At 29.3% G+C, this 23845-nt stretch overlaps 1 protein-coding gene across 3 annotated transcripts in view; it reads left to right on the top strand.

The window, feature by feature from the left end:
• Positions 1-23845, top strand: part of LOC107451281 (S-adenosylhomocysteine hydrolase-like protein 1) — a 223292-nt gene that overhangs the window by 63241 nt on the left and 136206 nt on the right. The window lies entirely within an intron of this gene.

Below are 23845 nucleotides of genomic sequence, written 5' to 3'. Positions count from 1 at the left end.
AAACTTCAATATCTATGATGAATAATAAAACAAAATGTGCATATCGATTTATTACTTGGAACTTAGTGTTCTTCTATAATGAATAAATTAAGTTGCCGTTAAGAAGGTAATCGTTATGAAAATTTTTTAGTCTTGATATTTCCGTGTAAGCAAGCATACCAATGTTTATTTAATCTAATGAAATTTATTATGTTGTATTTAAAATTTAAATAAGTTCATTTCAATGTTCTGCGTACTAAAATACTTTAAATATATATTAAATTTAAAATAAATCATTACGTTAAAGCAAGCTGTCATTTTTTAATTCTTTTTTTAATTCATTTAAAGATTATCTGTGAAATTTTTATTATTTTTTTAGCAGTTTTTTTCTAACGTAGTCGCTTGTCTTTGAAGCAGTTTTTTCCCCGAACATAATAGGAATATAGTTCAGTTGTTAATTATAAATCAATATTTTAATAGGCTTTAATATTAACTAAAATAAACATTGATTAAACATATTTGTACAAGATTGTGTTTATGGTTAAAATTAATAGCATTTTGATTCCGATTGCTTTTTTTACAAATTTAATTAACAACAATTTAACATTTCCAGTAAAATTTCTAATTTAATATTTTTCCAATGTTAAATTTATAATTTAACACTGGAAATTTTTTTTTCTTCCATTGCATGAGATATTTTAACAGGTTTTGCATATTTTCACGTCGCTGATTCCAAAGCTGCCATCGGTTTTCTTTCTAAGCTACAGTTTTTTTAATGACATTTCTAGTCTATTTTTTTTTTGCCGAAATGTACAAGTTTAAGAAACGTTAAATATAATAGAGAGGCCACAAAAATATTATGACACACTTCTGGGAGAGTTAGGATATATCATTAGGATTAACATTGCATAGGAACCCATACCCGGAAATGTCATCTTATGCTGCTTGTGGTGCATTCTTAAGTTGTTCAGTTGAGATGCACACAGAAAAAAGTTCTGAATTAAGGAATCGTCCCTAGCGGCGTATGACGATATTTCCGAATATGGGTTCCTAAGCAGTGTTTATCCTAATGACGTGTCCAAACTCCCCCAGAAGTTTGTCATAATAATTTTGTGGCCCCTCAGTTATATTTAACGTTTCTTAAACTTGCACATTTTGACAAAAAATAGCCTTTTTAGAAAAAAAAAATCTGTAGTTTTGGGAAAGAAACAAAATTCACATTTGAAGTCCCCTTACTCGAATCAGATATTTGTATAAATGCAACAAGTAATTTTGCTCCCCAGTGTAATGAATTTTAACTCGTAAAACGTACTCGTAAAACGCAGGTCATTGGGTTAGTGTGTGAAAAAATAACTTAATTTAAAAGATGTATATATATTATCATATATATGTCACATATATTATCATATCATAAAATTTTGGAGTGTTGTTTTGGCATATCGGAAAAAAGCGCTTACAATTAAGAAATAAAAATAAAACAATCCTCAAAAAATCATTTATTTTCTAGTAGTTGCGGAGTGAGGGTGAATTATGCTATCCGCACTGTTGTCTTCAATTTCCCTTCAACACTTTCTTTCCTCTTTCTTAATGAATATTTGATTTTTATTTGGGTTACTGGAGTACTGTTAATGGGGACGGGCGTTTGTTTACAATGCTAAAAATTTGAGGCGGCTTGATTATAATCAAAACACATTTTTATTATTATCTTTTTCTTTTGTTTTATAAGTATTTGCAGCCTGTAGATCGGCCCGTATGGTATTTTGACAAGTTTAAAAGAATTAATAACTCACAAACAAATTATCAAACGTTAACTTTTTTTTTATTCCGTTGAAATCCCTGTACATTTTTCTGCAAACCTTATTAATTTCAAATTCCCAAGTCTTATAGTTTTTGCTCAGCAAAACTAAATGTTATGTTTAGTTCAACACCCAAAAAAGCGACTTCGTTAGTGTCATCGTCCCTAATAATAATTTAATGTCGATATAATATAGAGCAATATAGTGTTAATATAGAATATAATGTAAAAATATTTAATCCTCTTGTTTTAATTGTTATTTTTCATTTCAACCAAAATGTGTGATCTAACACTTTACGTTACGTCAATCGAAATTAAAATTAACTCAATGTTACATAGTGTCACAATATTAGCAATTGTAACTGTTACCACAGGCTATAAAAGTTTCAATTATCAAAAGTCAACGAAATTGTTTCACTATCTGTTCGTTGGTAACTAATTAAACCTTTTTTTTTTTTTTTTGTTCGTGCTGAGAGAGAGTATTTTTTGCAATCCGGTGAAATTCGTTTCTAAATTTATGAGAACTTTTATCTGTTGGTAATATTAATCGTTGTGAAATCTTCCACGTGGTTGCTGTGAAGTATGGCTATTGTAACATTTATCTTAGGCTATAAAAGCTATAGTTATAAAAAGTCAAAAATTGTTACACCGTCTTGTGGGTAGCTAGTAAATTCGGAATCCGGTCAGAGTCTCCAAATTATGAAAAAGATCCATGTGCTGGTCGCATTAATTGTTGTAAAATCGTACACATGGTATTTTTTTATCTAATACATTCAAATGTGTTTAATAAAAGGAATGGGAAATAAAGTATTGCATAATTCATTAAAAAAAACTAACATATATGAATTTTGAAATATAAACAAAAATGAGTATATTTTATTGCGCCATTGAGTTTATTGTGATATGATATTTAAGAATCTATTAGTTAAAATCGGTTATTTATCACGAGTTTTTTTTTATTTTTATGTCTGCTAGACCGGAGTCTTGTTTGAAACTCTTGTCTGTTTGACGTCTTATTCTTTATTTATTCAATTGTACTGCTTTTCAAATAGCGTCTAATTGTAAATATTTTTCTAGACTTATTCTTCTTTCTATTAAGTGGTTTTCCTAATTTTATTTGTATAACATTAAGTCTTAACCTAGTTCAGCTGTTGTCTGCTTTCTCTGCCCTCAGAAAAATTCGGACTTGTTGGAAGCAAACATTTTAACTACAGACCCACTGCTCTATCCTACGTATTGCTTTGCAGTATTACTGTCATTTACTGTGTATGTGTCTTTTAACTGTTGTAGGATTTTTTTTTTCTTTTCATACTTTTGATTTAAAAAAAAAATCCTACTCCATTTTGTGTTTTTGCAATTTTGCTGTAATTTTTAATCAAAAATTTATTATTATTTAGTTACGCATTATATTATTATTATTGAATTATTATTATATTATTATTATTGTATTATTATTATTTTATTATTATTGCATTATTATTATTGTATTATTATTATATTATTATTATATTATTATTATTGAATTATTATTATTTTATTATTATTTTTTNAATATTATTATTATTATATTAATATTATATTATTGTTATATTATTATTACATTAATTTTATTATAATTATTATTAAATTAGGGGGTTATTATTTATTCATTCATACTTCATTATTTATTTATTTTTGCAAGGAGTTTCAAGTAAAATTCTGAATTTTAAATATGTTCTAAAATATGTTTCTTTAACCCTTTGATGCAAAATTTTTAGTAAACATATTTTTTATTATTTTGTATTTTAAGGCAAATTAAGTGAGAAATATTATATTTAACATTTTAATTATTTCTGGTTATGAAATACAGCGTAAAACACCGGTATTTTTTTCTGCGTTAAAAAATCGTCCAAACACGACTCACTTCCAAACAATNTCACAAATTATGTCTAAATTTTCACAAAATAGGTACCTCTCAGAAAAGCCTAGACAGACCCCTGGTATTTTAAGGCAAATTAAGTGAGAAATATTATATTTATGTATCTTTTTCTGCGTTAAAAAATCGTCCAAACACGACTCACTTCCAAACAATAATTTTTCAAGTGTGCACTTACTTGCAGTTTTTTAGATCTAAGAGAAAACAGTTATTTATCATTGAAATTTCTTTACTTTGCAAAATCAATTAATTATTAATTTTTGAATATGAGTGAAATCTTTTTTTTCTTTTTCGAACTACTTTTTTTGGATTTTATATTTTAGTACAAATATAACTCTAAAAATATAAGATTTTTTTTATTAACTGTTAGATTCTTTTATTTACTATTAACTCTTATATTGTTTTATTTATTACTATTAACTATTAGATTTTTTTATATAATTAAAAAGCACCAATATATTTTTGCTTGTAATTAGTGTGTCAGAATATATATATATATATATATATATATGATTTTTTTTTAGATTTTTTTTTTTATGTCACAAATAATTTTTGTTTGATTAAGACCTGTTTCTCAAATTACTTAAGGACTTAAAACCACCATTTGGCAATCTTTGCTGCACGTAAATAATAATGGCTTGAAACTTTTTCATTGTAGAATGAATATAAGAATGTAGAATATATTGTAAAACAGAATATAATTTAAAATGCAAAACACTTTGAATTACTTTTCCAGTACTTTTTTTCCCATATTTTGTCTAAGCGTTGCATTTTTTATTATCCCATGTCCTTCTTTGTGAATGAATTTCTTGGAAATTCTTTCACTTCCCAGTCAGCTTCCTGCACCAAGATTTGACAAGGGACGTGTGTTTTTCATAATTCTCTTCTTGGCATAATGCAGAATAGTTCTTTTGTTCTAGCATTTCATCGAAGAAGACGTGTTGTCTAGCGTAAATCTCTATAGGAATCTTATTTCCTGAACCATCTCTTCTTCAATGCTATTTTTTTTCCATCTTCCGCTTCATTCAAGATTTCACATTGGGTTGTCTTGGAAGAACGACAGCTTGTCAAATTTTTTAAAAGCTATTTATTAGGAGTTCATCGTGGGTCATTAAGGTTAACTTAACTCTTTATGTAGCTGTCGTTAATTTTAAATAGCTTTTCATTAAGGTTCGCCAGATGCTATTTTTTCTTTAAGTCCGGAAATTAAATTTATTACTACATTTAAAAGTTGATTTGATAATAAATTAAATGCATTGTCCCTATAAATCGAAGGAGAAAGATATTACTTGGTTTAAAAACTTCATTTGGTACAATAACATACAAATAGGAAAAAAGCCGTCGATATGTTTCAAGCGCTCAAAAATAGGCGCCCATTTTCAAAACTGGCCAGATGTGAAGGAGAAGAAACAAAAGAGATTTGAAATATAAAATGTTAAGTTGCCAACGGGAAAAAGGAAAAATAAAGGTAATAGAACAAGAAAAATAATGTTGAAGAAAAATCACAACCTTTTCGTAGCGCATGGAGATGCATTTTACCCTGATTTGCCCCTCTCGGCTTCTGTGATTTTTCTTGTTCTGTTTTTCATCTTTTTCTTTTTCGGTCTCTGTGGGTTTTTCTAGTTTTGTTTCTCACCTTTATTTTTCCATTTTTCTTCGGCAACTTTTCGTTTTATGTTTCAAATCTCATTTTTTTCCCACGTGTGGTAAGTCTTGAAAATGGGCGCCTATTTTTGAAAACTTGAAGCATGTCGATTGTAATCTTTATTTTGTATGTTTTTGAAGCGAATGAAATTTTTAAGTAAAACTTGATTTGTTTAAAATTGATCGTTCAAAGGGATACGGGTTGAAAAGAAAATCCTAAAAAAATATTTATAAGAAAAGTACAAGTAGTACTAAGAGGCAGTCCATGGAAAGTGTGACACTTTTTTAATAATTTGTCCCTCTCCTCCCTTTGAACCCAAGTGTCACATTTCATCATACCCCTACCCCCTTCTTGTCACGCTATTTTACAAAAACAAATCTTGCAGCTCAGGTTAAAACATTATTTCATTTACACGTTACTTCATTTAATTTTGGATTAAATGTGAATGTGATTTAATGACATTTGTGACTATATGAATTGTTATCGTGATTGCGTGGTTTAATGACATTTGTAACCTTAATAATTGTGATTGTTTGTTTACTTATTTATAAAGAAAGAATGATAAGAAAATGTTACAAAAAAGTATTATAAAAATAATTATTTTACTGATTTTGAAAATTTTTTACTTTAAATCAAGAGTAAAAATAAACTAATTGCAAACAATCCTCTCTCCCTCATGTTTGCGGAAGTTTTTTTTTCTTCTTTTTTTTTAAAATTCTAATTTTTTGACCAAATTCAATTATTTTTTGAATTACGAAGAGATTTCGGAAAAAAGAAATTTGATGTCTTTCATAAGCACAGTTCACGTCAGCAAAAAGAAACAAATCGCTAACCCCCTCCCGCTTAGTTTCTTACATAATATTTTAACGTCTTCAAAACTCGTTGCCTAAATTTCAAAACTCGAGAATTTTTTAGTTTGCTTAGATTATGTTTTAAAATCTAAAGAGTAACGAACGACATTTTGTAGCTTGAGAAAAGTTAAATATTTATGTACCTTATTTTCCGACAAACTTTTCTTTAAGCCTTACTTTGTATCTGTCTTATTTAAACTTTAAATGTATTTTTTTTTTCTAAACAATGTATTTAAAATTAGGTGGATTAGAAATAGAAGTAACCAAAGAGATTAATCGGTTATGAAGTTTTCAATGTTAAAAAATATTTAAAAAAAATGTTTATGAATATCTTATGAATGTTATCAAAATTTTTATATTTTTTAACCTGATTTAGTAAGATTCGCTAATTTCGTATTACAGTAAAGTCTCGATTATCCGAATTTCCGCTTTAACCGAGCTGTCAAGTAAATCAAGGATTTTTTTTGTTCTAGTTTATTTTTATTTTTAAAACGACCACCGAAAACAATTCCTGAATTTCATCTTTCAAACACTCAGGAAAACAAACTGACGGACAACACGAGATTACCGTCACACGATGATCGTTAATATCGTCAATAATGAAAATGAATCTAGCGAAAAGTGCTAAATATATAGACAAGGTGCGTAAAGTTTTTGAAAAGTGCTTAAAGGTGCTTTTTTCGTTGGGTGTTTTTAAAAAGTGCTTAATTTTTCCTTTTTCAAAATGAGATTTTTCTTTTACTATGTTGATTTTCACTTCGAATTATGCAAAAAGACCTGGTTCATATTTTTCTATTCCACGTTTTCATAATTAATTCAACCCCAATCTATTTCGGCGTATTGTCAGTCCGTAGCGTATGAAAACGCCATTCGCTTTACAAGATTCAGAATTTCATGATTTTTGACAATTGTCAAAAACCATCCCAAAAAGTTTTTTTTTGACATGGCAGTTAAAACAAGATAAAACCGTTCATTGTCAAAAACTTTCCAACCCTGCCTAATTATGATTTTTTTTAAAGTGCTTAAAAATATTTTTGAGTGCTTGAAAAGTGCTTAAAAGGTGCTTATTATTTCTTTAATTTGGCTACGTATCCTGATAGAACAACTAGAATAAGCAACAACAGCCTTACTATTATCCCTTAAAAAATGGCGAAACATTGCTGCAGAAAAGCGCCGAAGTAATGCAAAACAAAAAACGATTTAGGACTCTCGCAAAGTATGCTCTTTAAAGTGTTTTTAAATAAGCTTTCTGATTATAATATGAATTGTATGTGGTGTACTCGTATAAATTTTTTATTTGTTAAATATATTACATTTATACTTTCTCTTTTTCTTTCCTTTTTTATACTCTTCGCTTAAACCGAGTTTTTCTGATAAAGCGTAGCTGCTTGATTAGCTGTTTTTCCAGTAGATTACAATGTTTTTTCGGTTTAATGAATTATTCTCCGGGATTTTGTGTATTTTAGAAAATTACCTAAAATTGGGAAAGTTTTGGATAAATAAATTCTTATATATTAAAAAGAATTTTACTCAGTTCATTTGCTCGAATATTTAAAAGAATTACTGTTAAATAGTCTCGTTTATGCTAATATATTTGATACTCTAGTTCAGGGATGGCGAACCAATGGCACGCGTGCCATTTATGGCACCTGACATAATATTTTGGGCACGCCACCGATCACATTTGTTATTACACTATGAATTGTTATTACATAAATGTTGTTACACTATGAAGCATATGTAACAATTAAATTAAAACACACAAAATAATAAACAATTATTAATAAAAAATGTACAATTAATGCTAAAAAAACAATTAATAACCATAAAAAACAAGCTAACAATAAATAACTAGCAAAAAAAATTAACAGTTCTGCTTAAACTTAACATCTTACAACCTAATATAAGTTATTTGTCATCTAATCTGCAACAGCAGAAGTCACACTGATGTTACTTTAAGTTGAATTACGCGTATAACTGAGACATTGCAAAATGTTCCCCCCCCCCCAATGTAAATAAGGAGTTTTGAGTTGATAGTATTTAGTATTATTATTTTCCCAATAATTACGAAGTCAAAATTATTTGACGGCACGTCTATGACCTCATTAAACAATTTTTTAGAAAAAATGGCACGTTGGTGTATAAAGGTTCGCCACCCCTGCTCTAGTTCATTTTTAAATGATTTAAATATTTAAGTTTTTATTTATTCAGAAATTTTTATATTTTTTAAAAATAATTTAAGAATGTGTTATGATACTTATTTAAAATGAATTTTATCTCTATCACTATTTAAAATTATGAATTCAGTCAAATATACCATAAACATAATAAAATAATTTTATATTCAAGTCCATTTAATGTTAATTGTAAATAGACATTGTTACTCTTAATTTAGTTTTTCATTTTATTTTTACTATAAAAAGCTCTAAAATTCAGGTTGTAGATATTGTATAATATTTAGCATGAATTTTATATTATTTCGTAAAAGCTACTCAAAATTTTTTTTCCTTCGTGTTACAGCTATGAAAAATTAATTTTGAAACCTGTTCAAAGTTAATTTTTCCAAAATGTTAAACTCTGAATTATCCAAAAGATTTAAAATATTTTTGTGTAAATTAAACATTCTTATATTGTAGTTTGATACTGGTATGAATTTTTAAATTGTTGAAACTGTATATTATACTTTCAAAAACATTTACATAAGCATTTCATTTCCTTCTACCCATTTCCGAAAAGCAGGAAGCTGTATTTCTAGAGCAGCGACTTGTTATGAAAAATTGAATAATAAGGTAAAATAGGTAATTCAGTCTGAGGTCAACGCCGTCATTTTACATAGCAGGAACTATTTTCGTTTTGATAAGCAAATTCATTGAATACTGCTTTTCCTTTGTTGATAAAGATATTTTTATCAGTGTGTAGGAATATGCTATTTTATAAACAATTTTTTTTTTATCGCAATGAAGTATCAGTTTGTTTTACTAACCTGTTCGTATTTTAAAAAAAAAATGAAGGTAATTTTTTTCCCGTCTGGTTTAGGAACCAGTATGCTTATTTTCCTATTCGTTTATGTTTAACTTAATCATTAATTACAGTAGACCTTCGTTTATCCGAATTACTTGGTACCGAATCTACTTCGTGTAATTGTGTCTTTTTTTTTCCTCCCTTTTTTCTAAGGATGGAGAGCTGAGCCGCGATGGCTCAGGAGTTAGAAGGTTCGCCTTCCAATGAGGTGAAACGGATTCGAATCTCACGATGGCTAGTCGATACGGATCCACATTGAGTTGCACCGACCACAGTACTGACGTGAAATATCCTCAGTGGTAGACGGATCATGGGTTAAAGTCCCTTTGCCGTCAGGCTAACTGTGGGAGGTTATCGTGGTCTTCCTCTCCATGTAACGCAAATGCAGGTTAGTTCCATCAAAAAGTCCTCCACGATGGCAGATTTCTCTCAATACTTGATCCAGGAGTTCTCTTGTCCTCTGGATTGGGTTCAAAATTACAAGGCTGCGGAGTTGAACATTAGTAGTCGTAAACCTAAAGAATTGGGTCGGCTGTTCACCGACTGTTATAATAGGATAGAGCGCTTCCGAATGAGGTGACCCGGGTCCGAATCCCAGTTGGTGACTGGTTGATACAAATTCCGCACCCTGCTTGCACCATCCTCGGTATTAATGTAAAATATCCTCAAGGGTAGACGGCTCATATGTTAGAATCGTCGGGCTAACCGTGGTAGATAGTAATGGTTTTAATCTCCTTGTAACGTAAATGGGAGAGGAGGAATTAGTTCCATCTAAAAATCCTCCACGAAGGTTAGTTTTTCCTAATGCCTTAACAGGGAGTTCCCTTGTCTTCTCGTTTGGGTTCAAAATTACACGGCTATGGAGTTGAATATTGACAGTCGTAAACTAACAATCAGGACGGCCGTAAAATAAAATAAAATTTGTTTTTATCAACAAACTTTAAAAAATGATTTATTTTAAGTTATAGTGTTACATACTATTAAAATTTCATTTTAATATGACTATTTAAAAATGTATTTTTCTCTGAGAGGTATCAAAAGTATTTATTTTCATTTTCACTTGTACGATTGCCTCAGATAGCGGGACACATGGTTTAAGATAAGATATCATCTAAGATTATTCATATTGATATTTTTTTAAGACTTCGTAAGGCTTTCCATTCGTATTACTATAATATATTTTATAATACTACTATATACTATAATATATGTACTTATTTTAATGAAAAATATAGATTATAAAAATAATTTAATGTTTTAAAATATTTCGATTGTAAATGTTATTGTAGTAAATGTTTTAATTTTTATTTAAAGTGTGTGATGTTACACTTCTTTGTCACACCCTTCTCCCTTATCGCAAAATGTCACAATTTTAACACCGACACCGTTTATGGACGTCTCCAAATCTATGTTTCCGATCTTGAGTCTCACGCGTTGACTCAACGTGATTGCCAAGGGGGTAACGGCAGTTTGTTTTGTGCTCACATCAATTTCCCTTCAATTTTCATTCAGTGACTTATTCGTGTTTTGAATGTAACAAATTTCGTACTTGTTACATACGATGTATCAGAATTTTGTGTGGTTCTTTATTTTTTTCTTAAAAAATGAAGAAAAAAATGGAAACACTGCTTGAAATAGAAATTAGACGATAAGAATTTGTTTTTAAACGAAATTCCCTTTTTGTTTCCTTTTTGAATTTCGTAAACAGATTTTAAGTGAGGAAAAAACGTGAAACGGTAAGCTGATTGTTTCAACAAAAATTAAGTTACGAAAAGTTCCATCCTACTTAATCATTCATGTTTAGTATCATTTACATAAGATGTTGAACTTGACCTTGTAGTGCAGACGAGTTCCAACTTTCATCAAATATTGCGCAAAATAATGAATTGCTTTTTGCGTTTGATTTTTCTAATTCTCTAAAATATGGCTTTTTATTGAAATTATTTCTGTATTTCCCCTGAATTTGTCCCGACTAAAATTTAAAGCTCATAACCCGTTTAATACTTCTAGACTACCCTTAAGCCATAAATGCTTCTCTATTAATTGATATGTACAGTAACCAAAATAAATAGATGGAATTAAATGAATAAATAAAAAATAAATTCTCTCTCTTAATGATGCAAACGGTTGCTACTTAGTAACTGCAACTATTAATGTAATTATTTATAATTTATTATCTATATATTTCATTAATTTAATTATTTCAAAAGCTAACTCACAAAAACGTACTTAATCTGACTAAACAAACCTCTTTTTTTGACAGATTTGGAATTTTGGCTATTAAAGTAGGGAAGACGTAATCACTTTTTTCTTATTTCGACATACTGCATTACCTTTTTAATCAAATCGAAAATTATTTGACCACAATTATGAAAATCGATCTAAAATCCAGTTTAAGCTAAAAATAACTGTCCATAATTTTTAATTGTTATCATTAATGGCTGAAAAATTTGGAGCCCTGCCAAATTTTGCAGCATTGTAAACTAGAAAATTTTAAAATTACTTCAAAATTTGAGCAAAGTTGATTAAATAGTTTCTAAATTAAAAACTTTCAATTTTTCTTTGTGTCGTATTTTTAAATTTTTTTTGCGTAGAACAAGTGCAAAAAATGTCTCTTGTATATTTTTTGTGCGGGATGTCTCTTTAAAAAAAGTATTACCTATAAAGAATGAATGATGTTACACTTTGACACAAACTTTCTAATATGCTTGGGGGGTAGCAATGCAAAGAGGGTTGCTTCACTGAACAAAGCAAGAGCACAGGAGGATGGCTAAAATATACCACATACAAGCAATATTTAGATGTAATACAGTTTTTAGACACTGTTAATTTAAGCAATACTTTATACTGATACCTAAATGAAATTACCATTTCGAACATCGCCACTCAATCGCCATTTTTTTCGTCGAAAACATACCTGATTTGCATTCCATTTTTTGTTTTAATAAAGATAGAGTTATAAATATTTTATTACATTCTGAAAATTATTTTATTTCTCACTTGTTTCTTAAAATTTTCTTCATTCTAGAAATGAACCTTGTAATGTTTTCCATATTTTGAGAAATGCTTTAAAAGAAGTATGTTACATTATTAATAAACAGTTTCTTTAATAATTTAAGATTCAAAATTTTTGAAAAAATGGCCACAAGTGGTCACTGCTGAAAACGCTACTATCTGGCCACAAGCTAAATTTCCTAATTTTGCCCTATAATCTCCTATATAATTGTACAATGCGTAAAAAATATAAATGGACCACCTCGAATAACTTTTGATCTAATAATCAGATCTTCACTTTCTAGGACTTGATCTTAAAGGTTCGAAGGGTTGACCTCAAGTTGACTAATTAATTAGTGCAGACGATATTTAAAGCTACGAAATCAGATATAAAAACGTATTTTCTCTGAATAAACATATATTTTTTGTTGACAAATTTGAATTTTGGACTGCCGAAATACTGGGGGTAGCCGTAATTTCGGAAATAAGATCCCAATAATATGGTCAGGAGAGCAATCCAAAATTTGGACTCTTTAAAGTACTTTTTGCATATTTCAACATATCTTTAGAACTTTTGAAGCAATTTGAAAAATTTTTGCACGCAATTATAAAATTCTTTTACCTAAATATAATTCCATGCAAAATATAATTTTCAGTAAATATTTATTATTTTTTTTATAATTTTATTAAATTACAGTCGAAAAAATTTCGAATTACAATGCATAAAATTTTTCGAACAGTTTAACGAATGCAACTTAAAATGGCAAAATACACACGTTGAACGAAATCGGTCGGTAAGTTCCTGAGAAATCGAATTTTTTATAAGTCGTATTTTTAAAATTCGATTTCTCAGTTGAATGAATTAACATATTTGAGGTCACAGATCAATTCAGGGTGGTTCGTTTTGTACACAGTATACAGTTGCTGCATACTGTACAGAGTTGTTAAAATGTACACAAATCTTTTGTCATTCGACCTGCATGCCTACTTCCTTAATTCTTTTGTTTGTGTTCGAAGAAAAAAAATAATATTGCATTTGGGGTTTACCTTCTTCCTTACAATTCCTTTTTTTTTTGATGCATGGGTTTATTGCCTTTTCCCTTCTGCAGTCTGTGAATGAAGGGTACCTGTATTGCTATTTAACCACAATTTTATGTTTCTTTGTGTAAACCGTCAATGTAATTTTCACGTGTTCATTTCATGGCGGCTGCTATAAAATGTTCCATCCTTTCTTCGCCAGCTAATTGCGCCAACTGTTATTGCTTTCTTGTGATTTACACCTATGAGGGTATGCCTCCATAATCACTTTTCTTATTTCAATTCCGAATTGTATTGTCAAAAAAATAATTAATCGCTTCTATTTTGATGCAATTGTTCCTCTAAAAAGGAACAATGTTTGCCAAAAAAACTTTGGCAAACATTGATATTCTTTCGTGATATTTTCATGATGTCATATGTTTTCGTTAAATGGTCATGATATTTTCATGATATCATATGTTTTCGTTAAGTGGTCATGATATTTACATGATATCATATTTTTTCGTTAAATGGTCATGATATTTTCATGATATCACATTTTTTCGTTAAATGTCATGATATTTTATCTTATCATGATAAAATATCTTTAGATCTGAAGTCAAAACACTTTTTTTAAATCTTAAGTCGTAGGTAAAAGAATTAAATAACCAGTTGGTGTAATCAAGTATGTACAAACACTTTTATAATAAGTAGACTTAACCAATTATTGACCAGCCACTTTTTGTGGCTGGGCATTAATAGGCTTTAGAGAACGCTATACCACGGGAGAAACTTTTCATCTCAAATTCTCTTTCACCGCCATTTACTAATTTAAAAGATAAAAAAAGGGAATTCAGTCAAACCTAGAGTAAGCCGTGGAGTTTCAATGACTGAAAAGAAAAAAATTTCAAAATGTCGAAATGTAAACAAATTCTTGGAAGGGAACTTCTCCATTGCGTAATCCTAAATTATCTTCTCATAATTTATTTTTATTTTGATATCTTAAGAATTTCTTTTCAGCATTTGAAACTTCATGGCTTACTCTAGGTTTGTCCGAACTCATTTTTTATATACTTCAAATTTTAAATTACTTATGGAGGTAAAAGAGAATTTGCAACGAAAAGTTTCTCCCTTGATATGGCGTTCTCCTAAACATAAATGAGGAAAGTTCATGCTAAAATACACAATGCATCACACGTATTACTCTTCACTCCGAATTGGAGTATAGGGCTTCTATCATAGCTTTCCGTTTTTCGATCCGTGGCCAGATATTTTGCCTCTCCATGTTTTTCCTATTGTTTTCAATTCGTTTACAATCGTCCTGTGCCAAGTATTTTTAGGTCTTCCTCTTTTTCTATTGCCGTGAGGGTTACAATTCAAAACTTGTTCATAGTAAAATAAATGTATCTAAATTCTTCTTATTTTTTTATATTATAGGCTAAAAGTTCCTGTTCTAAAATAAGCCAAGCGTAGTTTTAGACAACCTATCGTTTTTTTCTAGAATCCTGAGATTTTTCCCCTAATAAATTTCATTTCTAAAAATGTTTTTGTATATTTTTTTCTGATGATTTTTCCATATTTTGGAGAAAAAATTGGCAGTTTAAAAAACTATATAGAATAACAACTTCTTAAAATTGAACTTCTCAAAACTGGTTTCAGCGTATTGCATTCTTTTTTATCTATATTTAGTCGCTTAAGTCATATAAAAGTTTACTTCCTATTGATGTTTTACTGATTTTTTTTTAAATTCTGAAATTGTTTTGATACTAATGCATGCGAATCTGGGAGAAGACGAGGATGTAGACTAAAACTAGGCCTAATAATGAAGACAGGAATAGAATGTTACTGCTTGCTCATGTGGACCATTAAAACTTTCTCTTTTACATTTGTTCAGTTAAATGAATTTTTCTTTTTACTTGACTATTTTCAATAAAAGCCAAACTTATTTGCGGCTCTAGCACAAGTAATTTTCTAAAATTTAAGAGGAAAACATTACCATTCTGTTGTGCGCAATTACCCGATACCTAGAATTTATCCGATACCATGGATATTTACCCTAAATTATGAACGCCTGCGTATTTTATGTCTGTTGATGTTTGAGTATACAAAATTATCAAAAATTTATAATGATACCTATTAACAATCCCAACGTTTCTCATAATTGAACTATAGTACAGTCAAACCCCGCTAAAGTGAGCACGGTTTATAGTGAACTCCCGGATATAGTGAACGAAATGTTCGCTCCCGTTCCTTGCTATACAAATATAATATTATTTTTTGTGGATATAGTAAGCCAGAACAAGAGAGGAAGTTGGATATAATGAACTTTTTTCTGTCTTCGACTAATTTATTTTCTTCATTTTTTTTGTAATAATTTTGAAATTTCTACTTCAAAATAAATACGTATACCGATTTTTAAAACCATCTACTGCATGGAATGTAACAATAAGCATTTGTTTGCTTCTTTATTGAATAGCATTATTGGATTGGTTCAGCATTCAAAGAAGCCGCTACAAATGCTTCAAGTTAAAGCCGATGAATTTGCCAAGCGATTTGGTGCAATTACTTTTATGTGCTCGAATGGATGGTTAAACAGGTTTAAAAACCGGAATAGCATAAATTCAGGAAAAATTATCGGAGAGTCGGTTTCCATACCTGGTGTTGAGGATTGCGCATCAGCTAAAGATTACTAATTTTTTTTTGTACATAAAGCGAAGAGTAATAAAAATAAAAGCTATCACATTTTTGTTACTACGTATTTTTCAGTCATTTTTGTATTTCATTTTATTGGTCATTTATTTAAATAATGTGTAATAAAAGGGGGGGGGGAGCTCAGAAAAATTAGTTAAAATTGTTTGCGGAATGGATATAGTGAACGGAAATTTCGGTCCCTTGAAAGCTCACTATAACGGGGTTTGACTGTATTAGTCACCATTTTTTTGTTTTTTTTAAGGGGACATTTTTATGCCCAACTGATCATTAATATTGTTTCTTGATTTATTCATTATAAGTATGCTCAATTTTCTTAATATAAGAGAACACTTGAGAGGAGCATTTTATTATCTACATACAAATCAAGTGTATTTTTCGCTATCATAAAAGGCTCTTCTGAACGATTCGAAACTGTGGCTTATCATTATTTTGCTCTAAGCTCTTCAATTATCAACGACCAGTTGACTGTCAAAATATACGATGCTTTTGCAGAATAATCCTATTTGCTGGATATGAAATCTTGAACTATCTTTGTTTTATTATAAAACATAATTATAATCTTTTTATTTCGTTAAAAAAGAAATTACTTCACGATGCTTTTAAGTATGAACCCATGCAGCAGAGATAAGTATTAATTACGTGAAAATAACGTTAAAATGCCACAAGGTTTAGAGCAAAAAAACGTTTATTTAAAACGTTTTATTTCCGTTTCGAGTGGTAGTCTCGAATTAGGTAAAAAAGCGTTTATATTTGGGCTGTTTTTAACGTAAAAATGACGGATTTTTGCCGTTATTTTGACTAAGGTGAATTTCGTAACCAATTTTTAACGTATTTTTTACGTTTTTTTCACCAAACTATTTACGTATATTTTTGGTTCTANAACTGTTCTTGATGAAGATAATCTTCAATTTTTCCTCTATTTCAATTAATTTTGATTTTGTTGACAGAAGGACGCTTTCATAAAGACATCATTCCATTTGAAATGTAATTGAAAACTGATTTGTTCTATGTGATGTTGATTAATTTGTTAAACATGTGATCGAAATACTTTGGAAATTTAACGAAACAACTATGCCTTTTGATTTTAAAATGCGGTTATGGACTAAGAAGATTTGTTCGGAGTCAATGGTGAGAGCTACGAAATTCAATTGTTTGTTAATTGCTTTTGATAATTTAATTTTTTTTTATTATGCGTCACGTCTTTATTTAGCTATTAATATTTGGTATTTTTCTGGTTTTTAGTAATCGTCTGATATTAATTATTCTATTTATATTATCGGTTGTCGAATTTGATAAATATATAGTTGGTAATTTTTTTTAATTTGACACATAGACAAGGACCGATCAAGGCAATATCAGACCCTAGGCCCACCAAATTTTCCGGGCCCTTTACAAAATGTTTTGAAACTAAATTACTGAAGAGTAGTCCTAACAGTAAAAAAGAATCTATAGAACTGCATGATTCAAGAGAATTATTCTAAAGAATTTCGAAGAAGCAGACAATTGTAGATTATTTTTCGAAGATAAAGTTTACGCATCTATATATTAAAGCAAAATAGAAAACAAAAAAACAATGTTATTGTCATGCGCATTATTGCTTTTGAAATATATCCTCCAAAGTAACAGAAACAAAATAATATTTATTAAAATTTAAAACGATAAAACAAAACTATTATGAGCATATTATAAGGGCCCTTAGCGGCCAAAATACAGAATTATAGAAATATTCTCTTATCGAGGAAAGCTCCTTTTCATCTACTCTTAATTCTTTGATTAGGTTAGTGATTAACTCGCCCTCTAGCGGTGAGCCAATCACTACAGTTATGTCAAAATAAAAATAGTTAGGTGATCAGAAACAATTGATATTAGTGCTTTTTGCAAAAAGTTCATGTTCAAATAAAAATGGTTATAGATATTTGGTGACCACTAACAAGAATTATCATGGACTTTTGCTGTGTTATTAAGCTGTAATTATTCATTAGTTAAACGAACACAAAGCTGGCCCACTTTACTTTCGAATTTGATTAGTGCAATGTTTATGTGAGTTTGGTTGTATCACGATAAAAAGAAAATTTGAAATAAAAAAAATGCATTTTTTTTTAGAAAAACTGTTTTTTTTTCTTCAGTATTTAAAAGAAATAATAATATTGAGGACTTTTTACTAATTTACCTCAGAAATTATGGGCCCTTGGCACATGCCCATTGGGCCTAGGCGATAATCAGGCCCTGCTCATAGGAGTAGGATATTTTAAGAGTGGCTTCAGAGTTATGCGGATATTTAGCACAAATAGGATGCGTTGTAATTTCTGTTACTTTATTTTTTCGTTCGTTGTTACAATATTCCTTTATTCCAGATCGATAAGTACTGAAATAGACAAATATGTTCGGAAAATAAACACAGAATCAAAAATATAGAAATGCGCTCGTGAAACCTTTTCAAGACATGCACTTATAATGATGAAAATGTCGACCTTCCTAACTAATCTCTTGGAGCTGAGGGTAAGTTCCAAATGATAAATGAAAACATAAATTTTTTCTTTCAGATTTGGATTCCTTAGAAAAGATTGATCCACTGGTTTTTGCATTTTGGTTCAGAGATGGCGCTGGAATCATTTAATCAAACTGGAGTGTAACATCAAGATATCACGAGAAGTGCATTGCAGATTGAAAAAAATAAGAAGCAGATGTGTCTGATATTTTGTAAACAGTAAATTAATGACGCCAAGCCCCATGGCGAGGTTGATAGTAAAGTCAAAAATGGTGTCTTTAGATAAATGTTTAAATTTCAAACACTTTTTTTTTCATTTTTTATTCAATCTGCAATATATTTCTTGCGATATCTTCATTTTTAACAATTTAAAACTGTTCCATTTTATGATCATAGCGCCATCTCTGAACCGAAAGTTAAAGACCTGTAGATCAAAGAGGTGTACCTTTTTCTCTGAACGATTCAAAACTAACAAAATAATAAAGGTTTCTATTTAAAATTTTAAAGTTTTTACCTGCTCCAATCCCAAAGGGTGAAGTGGTTGAATTTGAGAAACTGAAGCGGTAAGGCGTTCATTGATTAAAAACTTCATTCGTTTCAAAATATATATTAGTAGGAAATAACTGTTGAGATGTTTCAAGCGCTCAAAAACGGGCTACATAGAGCGTGGAAATGCATTTTACCCTGACATGCTACTCTTGGTTTTTCTTGCTCTGTTTTTCATCTTTTTTCTCTCTCCCTCNTTTTCTCTCCCTCCCCCCCAAGTTTTGTTTCACACGCTTTTTTTTTTCTTTTTTCTTCCATTTTTCGTTGACAACTTGTCGTTTTATATTTCAAACCACTTTTGTTTCATCTCATTCACGCCTGGCAAGTTTTGAAAATGTGCGCCGGTTTTTGAGCGCTTGAAACATGTTGACTGTTATTTCCTACTATACATATTTTTGAAGCGAATGAAGTTTTTAAAAAGTAATTTCTTTCGTGCGTTTTTGGATTTTTTAATCGATGCATATTTCTTGAAATAAATAAATTACTCAATAATGAATAAATAATAATTATGAATAAAATTTTAAAAAAAATGTTTAAAAATTGCTGCTTGTAATGCGTTATTTTCGTTCTGGAATGCTATCGGAGGATAAGAATTTCAACTAGATATTGATATTTACGAATACGTAAAACTAATTTTGTAAGATGGGCCTTCTGCTAAATCAATTGATGGCAACGCCCATCATTATCTTTCATCTTTATGCATTTTGTGTAGAAAATAGAATAATTTAGTACTTCTTTTCTTTTTCATTCATATATATATATCTTAATTTAGCCTGCTGTTTGATTTGTTAAGTCTAATTCTGTAATTGATAGTTAGAAAAAGAAGTACCTAGCATGAATTTGATAAAATATTGATGGTAATTAGCTTGGATGTAACTTTCGAATACGTTTTTGGAATTGTTTCAGTGAATAACCTGAGTACCATTGATCTGTGCTTGCTTTCATAAGGTTGTACTTCTACGCTGCTTTACGATGGACTCTTCTTTTTTTACCACTTAACTAATTTTAGTGTTTCTTGTTTGATCTAATATTTGAAAATAATGGCCAAAACAACAATTAAAGTTGATTTTTACTTATTTTTTTATTTTATTACTATCGTTTAGAGAAATCGTAGGTCAATCACATCGCTTTTTATGTGAACGCAACAGATTCTCTATAAAAGTTCTTACCCGCATTTATCAAATGTTGATTAATTTTTCCTGAATTTCCCCTCCAAATCCATTGTTTCGAAGTGAACTTATTATGATTGTTATTCTTTTTTTAAAGCTCTGTTTCTCTTAATTTTTTTATGTAAAATTTCGTAATAAAAGTTAAGAAAATGCTTGAGCAGAACCGAATTTTTTATTTATTTTTTATTATTGCCAAAAAAAAAAAGAGAACGAAAAAGAAAAGAAAAATCCGCTTCTTTAAAGAAAGTTTGTCTTTTACGAGTTCATGAGAAAAAAAATCATTTCTACGCTTTTCCTACCAACGCAAACGCTATTTAAAATTACATTGACGTGATTTGAAATCACACTTTGCGATTTAAGATCGCGCATCGTGTTTTGTATTTTCACGATTTTATATGAGATATCGCGCTTAATATTCACACCATTAAAAAGCCATTATTATGATTCGTATTCACGTGATTTCAATATTAAATATCGAGATTCGTATTCACGCGATTTTAAAATGGTACAACGTGATTCGTATTCACGTGATTTCAATATTAAATATCGAGATTCGTATTCACGCGATTTTAAAATGATACAACGTGATTCGTATTCACGCGATTTTAAAATCAAACTTCGAGATTCGTTTTAAATTTTAAAATCGAGATTCGTATTCTCGTGATTTCAAAAGTCACATTGAGATTCATATTTACACAATTTAAATAAATGAATAAAATCTCGCATCGATATTTTTATTAAAACATTGATAACATTCTATTGATATGCTTCCTACATACACTTTTTCTTTCTCAAATTTCAGATATTTTTCAATTATTTAGAAAGTGGTTCTGCGCACAACATTTTTCGATTTCTATTTTCAACTTCTTGTTATTTTTGAATCTTAATATCTTCGGACTGATTTATTTTTAACACGTTTTACTTAACTCTTTGTGTCTATGCTATGAGGAGTCCAGCACTTTTAGATTAGCTAAAGTGTCTAAATTTCAACTGGTGATGTTGGATAGCTAGTTTTACATATTTTATGATCATTGTAAGTAAAATAAAAGCCGATCGAAATTCCGACTTTCTCACATGAATAACAAAGAATTAAAAAAAAAAAAGGAGAGTAAATTGTTAGTTACATAATTATGTATGTTAAACTTAAATATGCATCAATTGTGTTTCCTAAAATTAAAAATTAAATTTTTTGATTAATTAAAAATTTTATTAATTTATTATTTAATTATATTAAAATTTAATTAAGTTTAATAAATTAAAATTTTGATTAAGAAATTTAAATTTTAAAAGTAATTAACGCTTGATAATTTATAAATTCCGATCAGAAGAAAAAGGCTGATTTATTTGTAAAAAAAATTTGAATCTACTTTTTAAATAGTGTGGTCCTTATATTTTATTTGTATATCGTTATTATTAAACTACATTTTATTTACCTTAATTCTGTATATTATTATTGTTCATAAATTGAAACTTAAGAACACATGAGAAACTGGATATGGCGGTTAGAGAAACTTTAAGTCTTTTTTGAAGTTTTAAGTTATTAATGTTTTTTAAATTTTATTTTATGTCACACATTATACCGTAATTTTTTTTTGAACAAAAATAAAAGTAGTCATAAATTATTTGTAATTTCTTTAAAAAATAAATATACACTACGATATTAAGATAACCTTCGTAAAGTAATATTTTTCATCCTTAATTCATTCTTAATAGTACGTAAAAGTAGTTTATGTAGTTGGCATTTTTCGTCGTATTCTTATTTATTTTTGTAGTGACTATTTTTTACTTTCCTTTTTTATTTTTTAAATTTTATTCTCTAAGTTATCTGTCAAACCAAGATTCCAGGCAGATATAATTTTTTTTTTCTCGAATGTTATTTTTTATTATTTGATTACTCCATTGTTCAACTTAACCTTATCCAACATCTTACAAGCGAAAGTTATTGTGCAAGGCTAATTTAGAATATTACTTAATATGTATTTAGTCACAGTTACTAAACACTTGATGACTTACGCATGCTCTCTTTCGACCGCAAAACAAATCCTTGGTAAGCTCTCGTTATGTGTGAATGCATACCTTTCTTATCCTTCTTAAGTAAGTAGCATGTTTTTCTTTCTTAAGTTTTTAATTGCTGTTCGTTTCGCTGTTTCATTTCCCTAAACATTTAGTTGCGAGTTGGAGGTCAGATTTTATGGCCACTAATCCAAGAAACCATATTTCTGGAATTGATTCGAAAACTGCGGGAGATTTGGTCTTCTTAGGCTGCCTGTGCTCTGATTTGAGATCGTGCATCAGATTAAGATAGTTTAGTGGAGGAAATTATGACTGAGTTTATGAAATATTTTTTGTGACTTACGGTTGCATAGTTTGTGTAAAAATGCTTGAAAGTTCTGAAATTTATATTTTCTGTATCACTAAAACTTTGTTTCTGCAAAACTAAAAGGAATTCTTAGTTAGTTTGGAAAGTGATGTATTGTTTTTGCGAACTCAGTGAATATTACGCTTATGGATTATTTGATTATTCAGTGTTCTCTTTGCCACCGTTAAAACTTATCTTATGAATTTTAATGCTTGCAAGTTGCAAAACCAGAAATTTGTGATTCGATATTTCTGGATTCTTTAATTGGTTGCGAAAACTGCGGTTGAGTTGGCCCTTTTTTAACTGCTTGTTTTGGTTTGTAATCATGCATCTCGTGAAGATAGTTTAGTGGATGAAATTACGTATGGATTTATCATTACTTCAAAGATCTTAAGGTTTATTTTGAAGACGGCGTTTAAGTATATTTTGCTCTAATAATTGTGCTTGTTCTCTACTCCTAGCAGTATAACAGAACCAAATCCATCCCATTGTGCATTGAGCTTTAGAGTTTTTTCCCTTTGTCGACGAAAAAACTAAGCTCGTGGATTTCATTACGTATAAGTTGCATAATTTGACACTTGTGATTACAAAGTTTGTGTAAATACCACGATTTACGCTCTAAAATGTATGCATTCTTTGTCACTTAATATTTGTTTTTGCAAAATTAAAAGGATTTTGGAAAGTGAGTTTGGAGTTTGGAAAGTGACGCGTTGTTTTTGCGAATTTTCTGAATATTACGCTTATGGATTATTCTGTGTTCCTTCAGCCACCGAAAAAACTAAGTTAATGAATACTTGCAAGTTGCAAAGCCAGAGATTAGTGATCGCCAAGTTTGCAAACTTCCATGGACTGAAGTTCCAAAATTTGTGAACCTATCATCTTCGAATTTTACTTGTTGTTTCTGCAAAACGTAATGGTTCTTAAAAAATGTTGTTAAAAAAAATAATGAACGATTTTTTATCCACGTCAACTTAGAAATATTACGCTTAAGGATCATTTGAATCTTATTGATCATGGATTAGTGTGATATGTATGTATCGTTATCGCTATAATTGCACATCTTCCGAATCTTAGCTTCAAATTTCGCCAATTTTCCGATTAGAAGAGCCAAAGCTAGTTTTGTTGCCAAAAGCTGTGTATCTTTTCAAATCACCAACTATACAACCAAATGGCATTAATTAAGCAGTAGCTAAGTGCATTGTAATTTTAATTTATTTTTTGTAAAACTGTAAAATTATTAATTCTTTGTTCGTCTGTGAATAGATTTGATGATTATTAGAAACATTTAATTAAGTCAAAGAGTCTTGCGTGTGATGCACAAATCTTTTTTGAAAATCAAGCAACTTTGTTACAC

The sequence above is a fragment of the Parasteatoda tepidariorum genome, chromosome 10 (genome assembly GCF_043381705.1).
Source record: "Parasteatoda tepidariorum isolate YZ-2023 chromosome 10, CAS_Ptep_4.0, whole genome shotgun sequence".
NCBI lineage: Eukaryota > Metazoa > Arthropoda > Arachnida > Araneae > Theridiidae > Parasteatoda > Parasteatoda tepidariorum.
The sequence above is the reverse complement of the archived record's forward strand: the minus strand, read 5'-3'. Positions and strand labels throughout refer to the sequence as shown.